We start from the raw sequence: 19,363 nt of genomic DNA, 5'->3' as shown, positions 1-19,363 counted from the left end.
CATACAGGTATTATATGAGCAGCCGACGGCAAGGGTGAAAATAAATAAGACCTTCACTAAACTGGTGCGGATAAGACGCGGAACTAGGCAGGGTTGTCCGGTATCACCCCTACTCTTTGCCTTATATTTAGATCCACTGCTCAGGAGGTTAAATGGTAACAATAATATCTTGCCGGTTACGCTGCAAGATACAGAATACAAATTATTTGCCTATGCAGACGACGTGGCATTGATAACTATGGAACCAGGGAGGGCTATAAGAGAAATAGAGCAGGAGGCAGCAGATTTCGGGGGTCTGTCAGGGTACTCGATAAATAAGGGGAAAACCCAGATTATCTTGAATAAATATACAGCCTATTCAGATCCCAGAGTGGTGAAGGAGGCAGTGTATCTGGGGGTAAGGGTGACGGCGGACTTGGAGGAATTAGTGAAGATAAACATGGAACCATTACTAGTTAAGGTAAAAAACAACACAGAAAGAATCCACAATCTACATTTGACGTTAATGGGGTGCATAAACGTAATTAAAATGGTTACACTCCCGAAATTTCTTTACCTGTTTAGAGCCATCCCTCTTTTCTTTGAACAATTTTGGTTTACTAAGTTAGAAGCAACTCTTAAAAGACTGGTGTGGGCACAAGGGAAAACTAGGAGGGCTTACAGGCATATGACACTTACACGAGAAAAAGGGGGTTGGGGTGCACCGGATTTTAAACTTTATTATTGGGCTGCAGCTTTGCAATACTTTCAGGGATTAATAGGTGGTGGGACTGGCTTTACAAATGTGTATAGAACTGCGCTGTGGGAGGCCGCGGTTGATGGGTTTTTGAATACAATAGATTATAAACTTCTTAAACATACTAGGTTTAAAACCCTAAAAGCTGCATAAAGGATTTGGAAGGGGGTAGGAAAAAAACTGGGAGTTGGCAGATTAGCAGATACACTAGATTATTATCTAATGAAACACTCCCGGGGGATATCTTTAGGGATGGAACCATGAGGATATGGAACGCCAGGGGCATCAGGAAAATAGGAGACCTCTTGGATACAGAAGGGGGGTAATACAATTCGAGGAACTACAAAGGAGATTTGAAATACCCACTAACACTTTCTTTAAGTATTTACAGGTAAGGAGTTACCTGAGAGATAAAAGTAGATATTGTACGATTCGACAGATGTATGCAGCACTGTATGCCTTCAATAACGGATGGCAGACAAAAATTCTAAAAGAAGTGGGTAGAAAAAGTGGGGACCACCCCGAATGGATTTCAGAAGTCTCTAGACTTAGGAAGATCAGTGCTGTGTTCGGCGACGCTGCAGTCACAGCATTATAAAACACTATTCTGCCTCTACCATACGTCGGCAAGAATAGCGCAGTGGGGTGGGGTGGAAGGTATAACTTGCCCTAGATGTAATACAACTGAAGCTGACATAGTACATAGGTTTGCACAATGCCCACAACTGTACACCTTGAAAAGGACCCTTGAAGACTTTTTGGAGAGCTCATTGGACATTAAGACTAAACTAAGTGATGAATTGATACTTCTGGGGGTTAAGACTGAGGGTGAAGATGGCTCAACAGAGTTTTTGTTTTTGGTGGCAGCTGTATTTCGAATTAGCATTGCACGGGCATGGCTAGATAAGATACCCCCAACATTTCAAACTTGGATAGCAAGGTTACTAGCCTCATATAATCTGGAGAAAGCGATATATGAGAGGAAGGGTAGCAGGGCGAAAATATCGGGTGGGGAGATGTGGCAACCCATCACGCGATGGAAAGCCGGGCAAATCAGGGAAGGGGTTGGGTAAACAGCAGTATGATGTAGGGGTTGATTTGCAGGGCCATTTTTTCTTTTTTCTTTTTTCTACAGTGTTCTGTTGTAAGAATGTATTTGTTTTGCACAGTATTGGTTTATGTAATTTTATTACTTTGTGCTGAAAGCTTGACTGTAATAATTTGGGGGGTTAAAAATGCTGCGAAAAGATTATAATAAAAATATTTTTTTTTAAAAAGAAATATTAAACAAAATAAAAGAAGAAACTTCTGACTTCTTTCCACTAAAAATTATAATTGACTTCGAACAAGCAATGATTAATTCCATCCTTAAAACATATCCACACACATCCATACAAGGATGTTACTTCCATTTAAACCAATGTCTATGGAGACATTTGCAAAAATCTACACTTAGGGCCTCATTATGATTGCGGATAATCCGCCGCAGTGACATAGAAGACCCACCGCCAGATCAGGATGGCGGTGGGAGTGCAGTTGGACCAGCGGCGGATGGCAGGTCAGTCCGCCGCTGATCCGCGGTGTGAGGAGGGCAATTTGGTGACGGTGTCTGCAAGACACCGTCAGCCAAATTAGGAATTGCACAAACACATGGTTTCCGCGGCGGCTTTTCCGCCGTGGAAAAGCATGTGGACTTTGGCTTTTGGGGGCGCCATTTGCGGGCCCCCAGGGTGTCGGGGGGTGGGGGTACACACATGCTCGAAGCGGCAGGCACTGCGCGGTGCCTGCCGCTTTGTGCATGTAAATGTAACACATACAGTTTTAACATTGCGGCAGGTGCTGCTTCAAGCAGCACCCGCCGCAATGTTAAAACATACAGGATGTGACCGCCAGGGTGGCGGTCACATCCTAATTTGCACGGAGGGACCGCCGCTGCCCTTGCGGACGGTCCCTCCACCTCTGGGGTGGCGGACGGACGCAAGTCCGTCCGCCATCCTAATCGGCCCCTATAGTGTTGAGTATGCAACCAATATTACCTTTGCATACCAAATAAAACACCTAATTGCCTTAGCATACGTGCCAATCACAGATGTGGCTGAACACTATAACATTTTAATAGAAAGTCCTTTCTATACACAAAATGAACAAAAACTAGCTCCACTTTTGGATTTTTTCGAGGACACCTGGGTGGGAAGACTACACAGGTCAGGCCACAGGCGCCAACCAAAATTCCTAATACCTTGGTGGAATGTCTATCTACCAACACTAAACAAAGAAGCCAAAACAAACAAAGTTGAAGGTTGGCATAATGCCTTCCTATCTTCAACTGGCCGAACAACTCCCACACTACACAAACTTCTAACAGCAATCCAGAAAGAACAAAGTTTTCAAGAATTAAGAATGGAGCAATCTGTCTTACAATTAAAACCCAAACTATCAAGACAAACTGCCCAAATGTACCAATATTTACAACAACAAGTATAACTTTACCCTACAACAAGAGGACTAGAATACATGAAAATGATAGCCAAAACACTCAACTAAAATCACTAACCATATAAAAAGTTCAAAATCCAAAAATATCATAAAATACAACACCACACATCCCCATAAAATATTATAAGATATTTATTTTGTCTAATATATTTAATAATTTTTAAATATATAGACAAAATGAATATCACACTAAAGTAAATATGTTTAATAATAACACATTTCCCAACCCACAAAAATATTGTCATTAAAACACTTACCTTTCACAGGAACGTAGTAGGAAAATCCAATTATCGTTACCAATCCATGTAGTAATCAATCCAAAGCATAAAAAAATGGCCCAATAAAATGAAAAAATACAACTGTGGTAAATCCATCGACCATCCAAATAAATCGATAATTCTGATTCCAACAAAATCCCGAAAATGTCTTAAAAATTGAATAAACGCTCCAGGAAACCCGGAAAATAAAGGAAGTGTAAAATACATCTCAATTAAACAACTGAAACAAACTTCCTTTAAAAAAAAAACGTTACAACTCGGAAACGGAAAAGGCTGTATCCTAAAACCTAGAATAGAAAAAGAAACATTCCCACCCACAAAATACTGAAAAGGACACATAATTAATAACCATAACATACATATTTTTAACCAAAAGTCAATAAAATGCCAAAAACACAATAACTCCAACGCCGTGAAACGACAAAACGCAACGAAATCGGGAAACCGTACATAAACAAATACATACTACCTAAATCTTAATATCATAGTCCACAAACACTAAATAACAAACTACTACCTTCAAAACTTACTTAAAATAGTTAAAATATAATGAAAACCACTCTTACCTGCTCAGACGTGAAGTAGCTTCCAACCGCGAGCTTCAATCTTCCAAAATAACCCAAAAAGACAATGAGCGGTTACAAAATAAAAGACCCAAATAATAGTATAATCCCAAAATTAGTGAAATAAATGTCTAAATAATTTATTTTACTAGTAAAAAATTAGTAAAACTGTTGTACATTTTTTTGCAACATTAATACAATTTATTTATCCTTGTTCCAATAACTATTTTATTATAATCATATTTTAAATTTCTTTCACATTAAATATTATTACTTTTTAAATTTTAATGTTATAATTATGAGAACAGGTTTTGTTAAAAATTGTGAAACTAAATGTATATTTTTTCTCTATTTATGTTAATTCTTTAAAAAATATTTTTAATGTATTATTATTAATACTATATAATTAATAATAACAAATTAAATATATGTAAATGATATTATAATTTAATAATGTTATTATATAAATGTTTATTGTATGATGTGAAAACTTTTGAATATCAATGTTGATATGGCAAAATATGAAAATCTATATAACATAATTTGTAAAGCACATTAATATGTTAAAAATTATTAACATTTCATTTAATAAAAATATATAAATATGTTTATTTATCTCTAAATGTATGTACTCTCTGATTGTTATCTTCAATTTTTTTTCATGTAGTATATTATTGTGATTTCCCAAAAATTTCCTGTACTGAACAACTATAAAAAAATTATATTTGTGTTTAGCATTGTACTTATATTTATTTGTTTAAATATTATACATGCTTTATCCAATCATTTATAATTTAATGTATGTACTATATGAACAAATAAAGAAATGTTATGTTAAAAAAACTGAGTGATGTTTGTCTACTACCTATTATAAAATTATTACTAACACTATATAAAATATTTAAAAAAAAATTATATATATATATTATACATTGAAAAAAATAAAGTAAAATATTTTAATCCTTTTAATATTCACATTTAAATCTTAATTTAGTTTATATACATACTACAAACTTAACCTATTTAATTTACTATTACAACACGAATCTACATTTAATTAGGGTAGGTGCTGGACACTGAACGTATTTAATTTACAATTCCAACTCCAATTTACATTTAATTAGGGTAGGTGCTGGACACTGAACCTATTTAATTTACTATTCCAACTCCAATCTACATTTAATTAGGGTAGGTTATTGACACTGAACATATTTAATTTACTATTCCAACACCAATCTACATTTAAATAGGGTAGGTGCTGAACACTGAACCTATTTAATTTACTATTCCAGCTCCAATCTACATTTAATTAGGGTAGGTGCTGGACACTGAACCTATTTAATGTACTATTCCAACTCCAATCTACATTTAATTAGGGTAGGTGCTGGACACTGAACCTATTTAATTTACTATTCCAAATCCAATCTACATTTAATTAGGGTAGGTGCTGGACACTGAACCAATTTAATTCACTATTCCAACTCCAATTTACATTTAATTAGGGTAGGTGCTGGACACTGAACCTATTTAATTTACTATTCCAACTACAATGTACATTCAATTAGGGTAGGTTATGGACACTGAACCTATTTAATTTACTATTCCAACACCAATCTACATTTAATTAGGGTAGGTGCTGAACACTGAACCTATTTAATTTACTATTTCAACTCCAATCTACATTTAATTAGGGTAGGTGCTGGACACTGAACCTATTTAATTTACTATTCCAACTCCAATCTACATTTAATTAGGTTAGGTGCTGGACACTGAACCTATATAATTTAATATTCCATCTCCAATCTACTTTTAATTAGGGTATGTGCTGGACACTGAACCTCTTTAATTTACTATTCGAACTCCAATCTACATTTAATTAGGGTAGGTTATGGACACTGAACCTATTTAATTTACTATTCCAACACCAATATACATTTAATTAGGATAGGTGCCGGACACTGAACCTATTTAATTTACTATTCCAACTCCAATTTATATTTAATTAGGGTAGGTGCTGGACACTGAACCTATTTAATTTACTATTCCAACTCCAACTTACATTTAATTAGGGTAGGTGCTGGACACTGAACCTATTTAATTTACTATTCCTACTCCAATCTACATTTAATCAGGGTAGGTTATGAACACTGAACCTATTTAATTTACTATTCCAACACCAATCTACATTTAATTATGGTAGGTGCTGAACAATGAACCTATTTAATTTACTATTCCAACTCCAATCTACATTTAATTAGGGTAGATGCTGGACACTGAACCTATTTAATTCACTATTCCACCTCCAATATACATTTAATTAGGGTAGGTGCTGGACACTGAACCTATATAATTTAATATTCCAACTCCAATCTACTTTTAATTAGAGTATGTGCTGGACACTAAACTTATTTAATTTACTATTCCAACTCCAATCTACATTTAATTAGGGTAGGTGCTGGACACTGAACCTATTTAATTTACTATTCCAACTCCAATTTACATTTAATTAGGGTAGGAGCTGGACACTGAACCTATTTAATTTACTATTCCTACTCCAATCTACATTTAATTAGGGTAGGTTATGGACACTGAACCTATTTAATTTACTATTCCAACACCAATCTACATTTATTTAGGGTAGGTGCTGAACACTGAACCTATTTAGTTTACTATACCAACTCCAATCTACATTTAATTAGGGTAGGTGCTGGACACTGAACCTATTTAATTTACTATTCCAACTCCAATCTACATTTAATTAGGGTAGGTGCCGGACACTGAACCTATATAATTTAATATTCCATCTCCAATCTACTTTTAATTAGAGTATGTGCTGGACACTAAACCTATTTAATTTACTATTCCAACTCCAATCTACATTTAATTAGGGTAGGTTATGGACACTGAACCTATTTAATTTACTATTCCAACACCAATCTACATTTAATTACGGTAGGTGCTGGACACTGAACCTATTTAATTTACTATTCCAACTCCAATCTACATTTCATTAGGGTAGGTGCTGGACACTGAACCTATTTAATTTACTATTCCAACTCCAATTTACATTTAATTAGGGTAGGTGCTGGACACTGAACCTATTTAATTTACTATTCCTACTCCAATCTACATTTAATTAGGGTAGATTATGGACACTGAACCTATTTAATTTACTATTCCAACACCAATCTACATTTAATTAGGGTAGGTGCTGAACGCTGAACCTATTTAATTTACTATTCCAACTCCAATCTACATTTAATTAGGGTAGGTGCTGGACACTGAACCTATTTAATTTACTATTCCAACTCCAATCTACATTTAATTAGGTTAGGTGCTGGACACTGAACCTATATAATTTAATATTCCATCTCCAATCTACTTTTAATTAGGGTATGTTCTGGACACTGAACCTCTTTAATTCACTATTCCAACTCCAATCTACATTTAATTAGGGTAGGTTATGGACACTGAACCTATTTAATTTACTATTCCAACACCAATATACATTTAATTAGGGTAGGTGCTGGACACTGAACCTATTTAATTTACTATTCCAACTCCAATCTACATTTAATTAGGGTAGGTGCTGGACACTGAACCTATTTAATTTACTATTCCTACTCCAATCTACATTTAATTAGGGTAGGTTATGGACACTGAACCTATTTAATTTACTATTCCAACACCAATCTACATTTAATTAGGGTAGCTGCTGAACACTGAACCTATTTAATTTACTATTCCAACTCCAATCTACATTTAATTAGGGTAGGTGCTGTACACTGAACCTATTTAATTTACTATTCCAACTCCAATCTACATTTAATTAGGGTAGGTGCTGGACACTGAACCTATATAATTTAATATTCCAACTCCAATTTACTTTTAATTAAAGTATGTGCTGGACACTAAACCTATTTAATTTACTATTCCAACTCCAATCTACATTTAATTAGGGTAGGTTATGGACACTGAACCTATTTAATTTACTATTCCAACACCAATCTACATTTAATTAGGGTAGGTGCTGGACGCTGAACCTATTTAATTTACTATTCCTACTCCAATCTACATTTAATTAGGGTAGATTATGGACACTGAACCTATTTAATTTACTATTCCAACACCAATCTACATTTAATTAGGGTAGGTGCTGAACGCTGAACCTATTTAATTTACTATTCCAACTCCAATCTACATTTAATTAGGGTAGGTGCTGGACACTGAACCTATTTAATTTACTATTCCAACTCCAATCTACATTTAATTAGGTTAGGTGCTGGACACTGAACCTATATAATTTAATATTCCATCTCCAATCTACTTTTAATTAGGGTATGTTCTGGACACTGAACCTCTTTAATTTACTATTCCAACTCCAATCTACATTTAATTAGGGTAGGTTATGGACACTGAACCTGTTTAATTTACTATTCCAACACCAATATACATTTAATTAGGGTAGGTGCTGGACACTGAACCTATTTAATTTACTATTCCAACTCCAATCTACATTTAATTAGGGTAGGTGCTGGACACTGAACCTATTTAATTTACTATTCCTACTCCAATCTACATTTAATTAGGGTAGGTTATGGACACTGAACCTATTTAATTTACTATTCCAACTCCAATTTACATTTAATTAGGGTAGGTGCTGGACACTGAACCTATTTAATTTACTATTCCAACTCCAATCTACATTTAATTAGGGTAGGTTATTGACACTGAACATATTTAATTTACTATTCCAACACCAATCTACATTTAAATAGTGTAGGTGCTGAACACTGAACCTATTTAATTTACTATTCCAGCTCCAATCTACATTTAATTAGGGTAGGTGCTGGACACTGAACCTATTTAATGTACTATTCCAACTCCAATCTACATTTAATTAGGGTAGGTGCTGGACACTGAACCTATTTAATTTACTATTCCAAATCCAATCTACATTTAATTAGGGTAGGTGCTGGACACTGAACCAATTTAATTCACTATTCCAACTCCAATTTACATTTAATTAGGGTAGGTGCTGGACACTGAACCTATTTAATTTACTATTCCAACTACAATGTACATTCAATTAGGGTAGGTTATGGACACTGAACCTATTTAATTTACTATTCCAACACCAACCTACATTTAATTAGGGTAGGTGCTGAACACTGAACCTATTTAATTTACTACTTCAACTCCAATCTACATTTAATTAGGGTAGGTGCTGTACACTGAACCTATTTAATTTACTATTCCAACTCCAATCTACATTTAATTAGGTTAGGTGCTGGACACTGAACCTATATAATTTAATATTCCATCTCCAATCTACTTTTAATTAGGGTATGTGCTGGACACTGAACCTCTTTAATTTACTATTCGAACTCCAATCTACATTTAATTAGGGTAGGTTATGGGCACTGAACCTATTTAATTTACTATTCCAACACCAATATACATTTAATTAGGATAGGTGCCGGACACTGAACCTATTTAATTTACTATTCCAACTCCAATTTATATTTAATTAGGGTAGGTGCTGGACACTGAACCTATTTAATTTACTATTCCAACTCCAATTTACATTTAATTATGGTAGGTGCTGGACACTGAACCTATTTAATTTACTATTCCTACTCCAATCTACATTTAATCAGGGTAGGTTATGAACACTGAACCTATTTAATTTACTATTCCAACACCAATCTACATTTAATTAGGGTAGGTGCTGAACAATGAACCTATTTAATTTACTATTCCAACTCCAATCTACATTTAATTAGGGTAGATGCTGGACACTGAACCTATTTAATTCACTATTCCACCTCCAATCTACATTTAATTAGGGTAGGTGCTGGACACTGAACCTATATAATTTAATATTCCAACTCCAATCTACTTTTAATTAGAGTATGTGCTGGACACTAAACTTATTTAATTTACTATTCCAACTCCAATCTACATTTAATTAGGGTAGGTGCTGGACACTGAACCTATTTAATTTACTATTCCAACTCCAATTTACATTTAATTAGGGTAGGAGCTGGACACTGAACCTATTTAATTTACTATTCCTACTCCAATCTACATTTATTTAGGGTAGGTTATGGACACTGAACCTATTTAATTTACTATTCCAACACCAATCTACATTTATTTAGGGTAGGTGCTGAACACTGAACCTATTTAGTTTACTATTCCAACTCCAATCTACATTTAATTAGGGTAGGTGCTGGACACTGAACCTATTTAATTTACTATTCCAACTCCAATCTACATTTAATTAGGGTAGGTGCCGGACACTGAACCTATATAATTTAATATTCCATCTCCAATCTACTTTTAATTAGAGTATGTGCTGGACACTAAACCTATTTAATTTACTATTCCAACTCCAATCTACATTTAATTAGGGTAGGTTATGGACACTGAACCTATTTAATTTACTATTCCAACACCAATCTACATTTAATTACGGTAGGTGCTGGACACTGAACCTATTTAATTTACTATTCCAACTCCAATCTACATTTCATTAGGGTAGGTGCTGGACACTGAACCTATTTAATGTACTATTCCAACTCCAATTTACATTTAATTAGGGTAGGTGCTGGACACTGAACCTATTAAATTTACTATTCCTACTCCAATCTACATTTAATTAGGGTAGATTATGGACACTGAACCTATTTAATTTACTATTCCAACACCAATCTACATTTAATTAGGGTAGGTGCTGAACGCTGAACCTATTTAATTTACTATTCCAACTCCAATCTACATTTAATTAGGGTAGGTGCTGGACACTGAACCAATTTAATTTACTATTCCAACTCCAATCTACATTTAATTAGGTTAGGTGCTGGACACTGAACCTATATAATTTAATATTCCATCTCCAATCTACTTTTAATTAGGGTATGTTCTGGACACTGAACCTCTTTAATTCACTATTCCAACTCCAATCTACATTTAATTAGGGTAGGTTATGGACACTGAACCTATTTAATTTACTATTCCAACACCAATATACATTTAATTAGGGTAGGTGCTGGACACTGAACCTATTTAATTTACTATTCCAACTCCAATCTACATTTAATTAGGGTAGGTGCTGGACACTGAACCTATTTAATTTACTATTCCTACTCCAATCTACATTTAATTAGGGTAGGTTATGGACACTGAACCTATTTAATTTACTATTCCAACACCAATCTACATTTAATTAGGGTAGCTGCTGAACACTGAACCTATTTAATTTACTATTCCAACTCCAATCTACATTTAATTAGGGTAGGTGCTGTACACTGAACCTATTTAATTTACTATTCCAACTCCAATCTACATTTAATTAGGGTAGGTGCTGGACACTGAACCTATATATTTAATATTCCAACTCCAATTTACTTTTAATTAAAGTATGTGCTGGACACTAAACCTATTTAATTTACTATTCCAACTCCAATCTACATTTAATTAGGGTAGGTTATGGACACTGAACCTATTTAATTTACTATTCCAACACCAATCTACATTTAATTAGGGTAGGTGCTGGACGCTGAACCTATTTAATTTACTATTCCTACTCCAATCTACATTTAATTAGGGTAGATTATGGACACTGAACCTATTTAATTTACTATTCCAACACCAATCTACATTTATTTAGGGTAGGTGCTGAACACTGAACCTATTTAGTTTACTATTCCAACTCCAATCTACATTTAATTAGGGTAGGTGCTGGACACTGAACCTATTTAATTTACTATTCCAACTCCAATCTACATTTAATTAGGGTAGGTGCCGGACACTGAACCTATATAATTTAATATTCCATCTCCAATCTACTTTTAATTAGAGTATGTGCTGGACACTAAACCTATTTAATTTACTATTCCAACTCCAATCTACATTTAATTAGGGTAGGTTATGGACACTGAACCTATTTAATTTACTATTCCAACACCAATCTACATTTAATTACGGTAGGTGCTGGACACTGAACCTATTTAATTTACTATTCCAACTCCAATCTACATTTCATTAGGGTAGGTGCTGGACACTGAACCTATTTAATTTACTATTCCAACTCCAATTTACATTTAATTAGGGTAGGTGCTGGACACTGAACCTATTTAATTTACTATTCCTACTCCAATCTACATTTAATTAGGGTAGATTATGGACACTGAACCTATTTAATTTACTATTCCAACACCAATCTACATTTAATTAGGGTAGGTGCTGAACGCTGAACCTATTTAATTTACTATTCCAACTCCAATCTACATTTAATTAGGGTAGGTGCTGGACACTGAACCTATTTAATTTACTATTCCAACTCCAATCTACATTTAATTAGGTTAGGTGCTGGACACTGAACCTATATAATTTAATATTCCATCTCCAATCTACTTTTAATTAGGGTATGTTCTGGACACTGAACCTCTTTAATTCACTATTCCAACTCCAATCTACATTTAATTAGGGTAGGTTATGGACACTGAACCTATTTAATTTACTATTCCAACACCAATATACATTTAATTAGGGTAGGTGCTGGACACTGAACCTATTTAATTTACTATTCCAACTCCAATCTACATTTAATTAGGGTAGGTGCTGGACACTGAACCTATTTAATTTACTATTCCTACTCCAATCTACATTTAATTAGGGTAGGTTATGGACACTGAACCTATTTAATTTACTATTCCAACACCAATCTACATTTAATTAGGGTAGCTGCTGAACACTGAACCTATTTAATTTACTATTCCAACTCCAATCTACATTTAATTAGGGTAGGTGCTGTACACTGAACCTATTTAATTTACTATTCCAACTCCAATCTACATTTAATTAGGGTAGGTGCTGGACACTGAACCTATATAATTTAATATTCCAACTCCAATTTACTTTTAATTAAAGTATGTGCTGGACACTAAACCTATTTAATTTACTATTCCAACTCCAATCTACATTTAATTAGGGTAGGTTATGGACACTGAACCTATTTAATTTACTATTCCAACACCAATCTACATTTAATTAGGGTAGGTGCTGGACGCTGAACCTATTTAATTTACTATTCCTACTCCAATCTACATTTATTAGGGTAGATTATGGACACTGAACCTATTTAATTTACTATTCCAACACCAATCTACATTTAATTAGGGTAGGTGCTGAACGCTGAACCTATTTAATTTACTATTCCAACTCCAATCTACATTTAATTAGGGTAGGTGCTGGACACTGAACCTATTTAATTTACTATTCCAACTCCAATCTACATTTAATTACGTTAGGTGCTGGACACTGAACCTATATAATTTAATATTCCATCTCCAATCTACTTTTAATTAGGGTATGTTCTGGACACTGAACCTCTTTAATTTACTATTCCAACTCCAATCTACATTTAATTAGGGTAGGTTATGGACACTGAACCTGTTTAATTTACTATTCCAACACCAATATACATTTAATTAGGGTAGGTGCTGGACACTGAACCTATTTAATTTACTATTCCAACTCCAATCTACATTTAATTAGGGTAGGTGCTGGACACTGAACCTATTTAATTTACTATTCCTACTCCAATCTACATTTAATTAGGGTAGGTTATGGACACTGAACCTATTTAATTTACTATTCCAACACCAATCTACATTTAATTAGGGTAGCTGCTGAACACTGAACCTATTTAATTTACTATTCCAACTCCAATCTACATTTAATTAGGGTAGGTGCTGTACACTGAACCTATTTAATTTACTATTCCAACTCCAATCTACATTTAATTAGGGTAGGTGCTGGACACTGAACCTATATAATTTAATATTCCAACTCCAATTTACTTTTAATTAAAGTATGTGCTGGACACTAAACCTATTTAATTTACTATTCCAACTCCAATCTACATTTAATTAGGGTAGGTTATGGACACTGAACCTATTTAATTTACTATTCCAACACCAATCTACATTTAATTAGGGTAGGTGCTGGACGCTGAACCTATTTAATTTACTATTCCAACTCCAATCTACATTTAATTAGGGTAGGTGCTGGACACTGAACCTATTTAATTTACTATTCCAACTCCAATTTACATTTAATTAGGGTAGGTGCTGGACACTGAGCCTATTTAATTTACTATTCCTACTCCAATCTACATTTAATTAGGGTAGGTTATGGACACTGAACCTATTTAATTTACTATTCCAACACCAATCTACATTTAATTAGGGTAGGTGCTAAACACTGAACCTATTTAATTTACTATTCCAACTCCAATCTACATTTAATTAGGGTAGGTGCTGGACACTGAACCTATATAATTTAATATTCCAATTCCAATCTAATTTTAATTAGAGTATGTGCTGGACACTAAACCTATTTAATTTACTATTCCAACTCCAATCTATATTTAATTAGGGTAGGTTATGGACACTGAACCTATTTAATTTACTATTCCAACACCAATCTACATTTAATTAGGGTAGGTGCTGGACACTGAACCTATTTAATTTACTATTCCAACTCCAATCTACATTTAATTAGGGTAGGTGCTGGACACTGAACCTATTTAATTTACTATTCCTACTCCAATCTACATTTAATCAGGGTAGGTTATGAACACTGAACCTATTTAATTTACTATTCCAACACCAATCTACATTTAATTAGGGTAGGTGCTGAACAATGAACCAATTTAATTCACTATTCCAACTCCAATTTACATTTAATTAGGGTAGGTGCTGGACACTGAACCTATTTAATTTACTATTCCAACTACAATGTACATTCAATTAGGGTAGGTTATGGACACTGAACCTATTTAATTTACTATTCCAACACCAATCTACATTTAATTAGGGTAGGTGCTGAACACTGAACCTATTTAATTTACTATTTCAACTCCAATCTACATTTAATTAGGGTAGGTGCTGGACACTGAACCTATTTAATTTACTATTCCAACTCCAATCTACATTTAATTAGGTTAGGTGCTGGACACTGAACCTATATAATTTAATATTCCATCTCCAATCTACTTTTAATTAGGGTATGTGCTGGACACTGAACCTCTTTAATTTACTATTCGAACTCCAATCTACATTTAATTAGGGTAGGTTATGGACACTGAACCTATTTAATTTACTATTCCAACACCAATATACATTTAATTAGGATAGGTGCCGGACACTGAACCTATTTAATTTACTATTCCAACTCCAATTTATATTTAATTAGGGTAGGTGCTGGACACTGAACCTATTTAATTTACTATTCCAACTCCAATTTACATGTAATTAGGGTAGGTGCTGGACACTGAACCTATTTAATTTACTATTCCTACTCCAATCTACATTTAATCAGGGTAGGTTATGAACACTGAACCTATTTAATTTACTATTCCAACACCAATCTACATTTAATTAGGGTAGGTGCTGAACAATGAACCTATTTAATTTACTATTCCAACTCCAATCTACATTTAATTAGGGTAGATGCTGGACACTGAACCTATTTAATTCACTATTCCACCTCCAATCTACATTTAATTAGGGTAGGTGCTGGACACTGAACCTATATAATTTAATATTCCAACTCCAATCTACTTTTAATTAGAGTATGTGCTGGACACTAAACTTATTTAATTTACTATTCCAACTCCAATCTACATTTAATTAGGGTAGGTGCTGGACACTGAACCTATTTAATTTACTATTCCAACTCCAATTTACATTTAATTAGGGTAGGAGCTGGACACTGAACCTATTTAATTTACTATTCCTACTCCAATCTACATTTAATTAGGGTAGGTTATGGACACTGAACCTATTTAATTTACTATTCCAACACCAATCTACATTTATTTAGGGTAGGTGCTGAACACTGAACCTATTTAGTTTACTATTCCAACTCCAATCTACATTTAATTAGGGTAGGTGCTGGACACTGAACCTATTTAATTTACTATTCCAACTCCAATCTACATTTAATTAGGGTAGGTGCCGGACACTGAACCTATATAATTTAATATTCCATCTCCAATCTACTTTTAATTAGAGTATGTGCTGGACACTAAACCTATTTAATTTACTATTCCAACTCCAATCTACATTTAATTAGGGTAGGTTATGGACACTGAACCTATTTAATTTACTATTCCAACACCAATCTACATTTAATTACGGTAGGTGCTGGACACTGAACCTATTTAATTTACTATTCCAACTCCAATCTACATTTCATTAGGGTAGGTGCTGGACACTGAACCTATTTAATTTACTATTCCAACTCCAATTTACATTTAATTAGGGTAGGTGCTGGACACTGAACCTATTTAATTTACTATTCCTACTCCAATCTACATTTAATTAGGGTAGATTATGGACACTGAACCTATTTAATTTACTATTCCAACACCAATCTACATTTAATTAGGGTAGGTGCTGAACGCTGAACCTATTTAATTTACTATTCCAACTCCAATCTACATTTAATTAGGGTAGGTGCTGGACACTGAACCTATTTAATTTACTATTCCAACTCCAATCTACATTTAATTAGGTTAGGTGCTGGACACTGAACCTATATAATTTAATATTCCATCTCCAATCTACTTTTAATTAGGGTATGTTCTGGACACTGAACCTCTTTAATTTACTATTCCAACTCCAATCTACATTTAATTAGGGTAGGTTATGGACACTGAACCTATTTAATTTACTATTCCAACACCAATATACATTTAATTAGGGTAGGTGCTGGACACTGAACCTATTTAATTTACTATTCCAACTCCAATCTACATTTAATTAGGGTAGGTGCTGGACACTGAACCTATTTAATTTACTATTCCTACTCCAATCTACATTTAATTAGGGTAGGTTATGGACACTGAACCTATTTAATTTACTATTCCAACACCAATCTACATTTAATTAGGGTAGCTGCTGAACACTGAACCTATTTAATTTACTATTCCAACTCCAATCTACATTTAATTAGGGTAGGTGCTGTACACTGAACCTATTTAATTTACTATTCCAACTCCAATCTACATTTAATTAGGGTAGGTGCTGGACACTGAACCTATATAATTTAATATTCCAACTCTAATTTACTTTTAATTAAAGTATGTGCTGGGCACTAAACCTATTTAATTTACTATTCCAACTCCAATCTACATTTAATTAGGGTAGGTTATGGACACTGAACCTATTTAATTTACTATTCCAACACCAATCTACATTTAATTAGGGTAGGTGCTGGACGCTGAACCTATTTAATTTACTATTCCTACTCCAATCTACATTTAATTAGGGTAGATTATGGACACTGAACCTATTTAATTTACTATTCCAACACCAATCTACATTTAATTAGGGTAGGTGCTGAACGCTGAACCTATTTAATTTACTATTCCAACTCCAATCTACATTTAATTAGGGTAGGTGCTGGACACTGAACCTATTTAATTTACTATTCCAACTCCAATCTACATTTAATTAGGTTAGGTGCTGGACACTGAACCTATATAATTTAATATTCCATCTCCAATCTACTTTTAATTAGGGTATGTTCTGGACACTGAACCTCTTTAATTTACTATTCCAACTCCAATCTACATTTAATTAGGGTAGGTTATGGACACTGAACCTATTTAATTTACTATTCCAACACCAATATACATTTAATTAGGGTAGGTGCTGGACACTGAACCTATTTAATTTACTATTCCAACTCCAATCTACATTTAATTAGAGTAGGTGCTGGACACTGAACCTATTTAATTTACTATTCCTACTCCAATCTACATTTAGTTAGGGTAGGTTATGGACACTGAACCTATTTAATTTACTATTCCAACACCAATCTACATTTAATTAGGGTAGCTGCTGAACACTGAACCTATTTAATTTACTATTCCAACTCCAATCTACATTTAATTAGGGTAGGTGCTGTACACTGAACCTATTTAATTTACTATTCCAACTCCAATCTACATTTAATTAGGGTAGGTGCTGGACACTGAACCTATATAATTTAATATTCCAACTCCAATTTACTTTTAATTAAAGTATGTGCTGGACACTAAACCTATTTAATTTACTATTCCAACTCCAATCTACATTTAATTAGGGAAGGTTATGGACACTGAACCTATTTAATTTACTATTCCAACACCAATCTACATTTAATTAGGGTAGGTGCTGGACGCTGAACCTATTTAATTTACTATTCCAACTCCAATCTACATTTAATTAGGGTAGGTGCTGGACACTGAACCTATTTAATTTACTATTCCAACTCCAATTTACATTTAATTAGGGTAGGTGCTGGACACTGAGCCTATTTAATTTACTATTCCTACTCCAATCTACATTTAATTAGGGTAGGTTATGGACACTGAACCTATTTAATTTACTATTCCAACACCAATCTACATTTAATTAGGGTAGGTGCTAAACACTGAACCTATTTAATTTACTATTCCAACTCCAATCTACATTTAATTAGGGTAGGTGCTGGACACTGAACCTATATAATTTAATATTCCAATTCCAATCTAATTTTAATTAGAGTATGTGCTGGACACTAAACCTATTTAATTTACTATTCCAACTCCAATCTATATTTAATTAGAGTAGGTTATGGACACTGAACCTATTTAATTTACTATTCCAACACCAATCTACATTTAATTAGGGTAGGTGCTGGACACTGAACCTATTTAATTTACTATTCCAACTCCAATCTACATTTAATTAGGGTAGGTGCTGGACACTGAACCTATTTAATTTACTATTCCTACTCCAATCTACATTTAATCAGGGTAGGTTATGAACACTGAACCTATTTAATTTACTTTTCCAACACCAATCTACATTTAATTAGGGTAGGTGCTGAACAATGAACCAATTTAATTCACTATTCCAACTCCAATTTACATTTAATTAGGGTAGGTGCTGGACACTGAACCTATTTAATTTACTATTCCAACTACAATGTACATTCAATTAGGGTAGGTTATGGACACTGAACCTATTTAATTTACTATTCCAACACCAATCTACATTTAATTAGGGTAGGTGCTGAACACTGAACCTATTTAATTTACTATTTCAACTCCAATCTACATTTAATTAGGGTAGGTGCTGGACACTGAACCTATTTAATTTACTATTCCAACTCCAATCTACATTTAATTAGGTTAGGTGCTGGACACTGAACCTATATAATTTAATATTCCATCTCCAATCTACTTT

Source organism: Lissotriton helveticus, chromosome 3_1 (genome assembly GCF_964261635.1).
Source record: "Lissotriton helveticus chromosome 3_1, aLisHel1.1, whole genome shotgun sequence".
Taxonomy (NCBI): domain Eukaryota; kingdom Metazoa; phylum Chordata; class Amphibia; order Caudata; family Salamandridae; genus Lissotriton; species Lissotriton helveticus.
Note: the sequence above shows the minus strand (reverse complement) of the source record.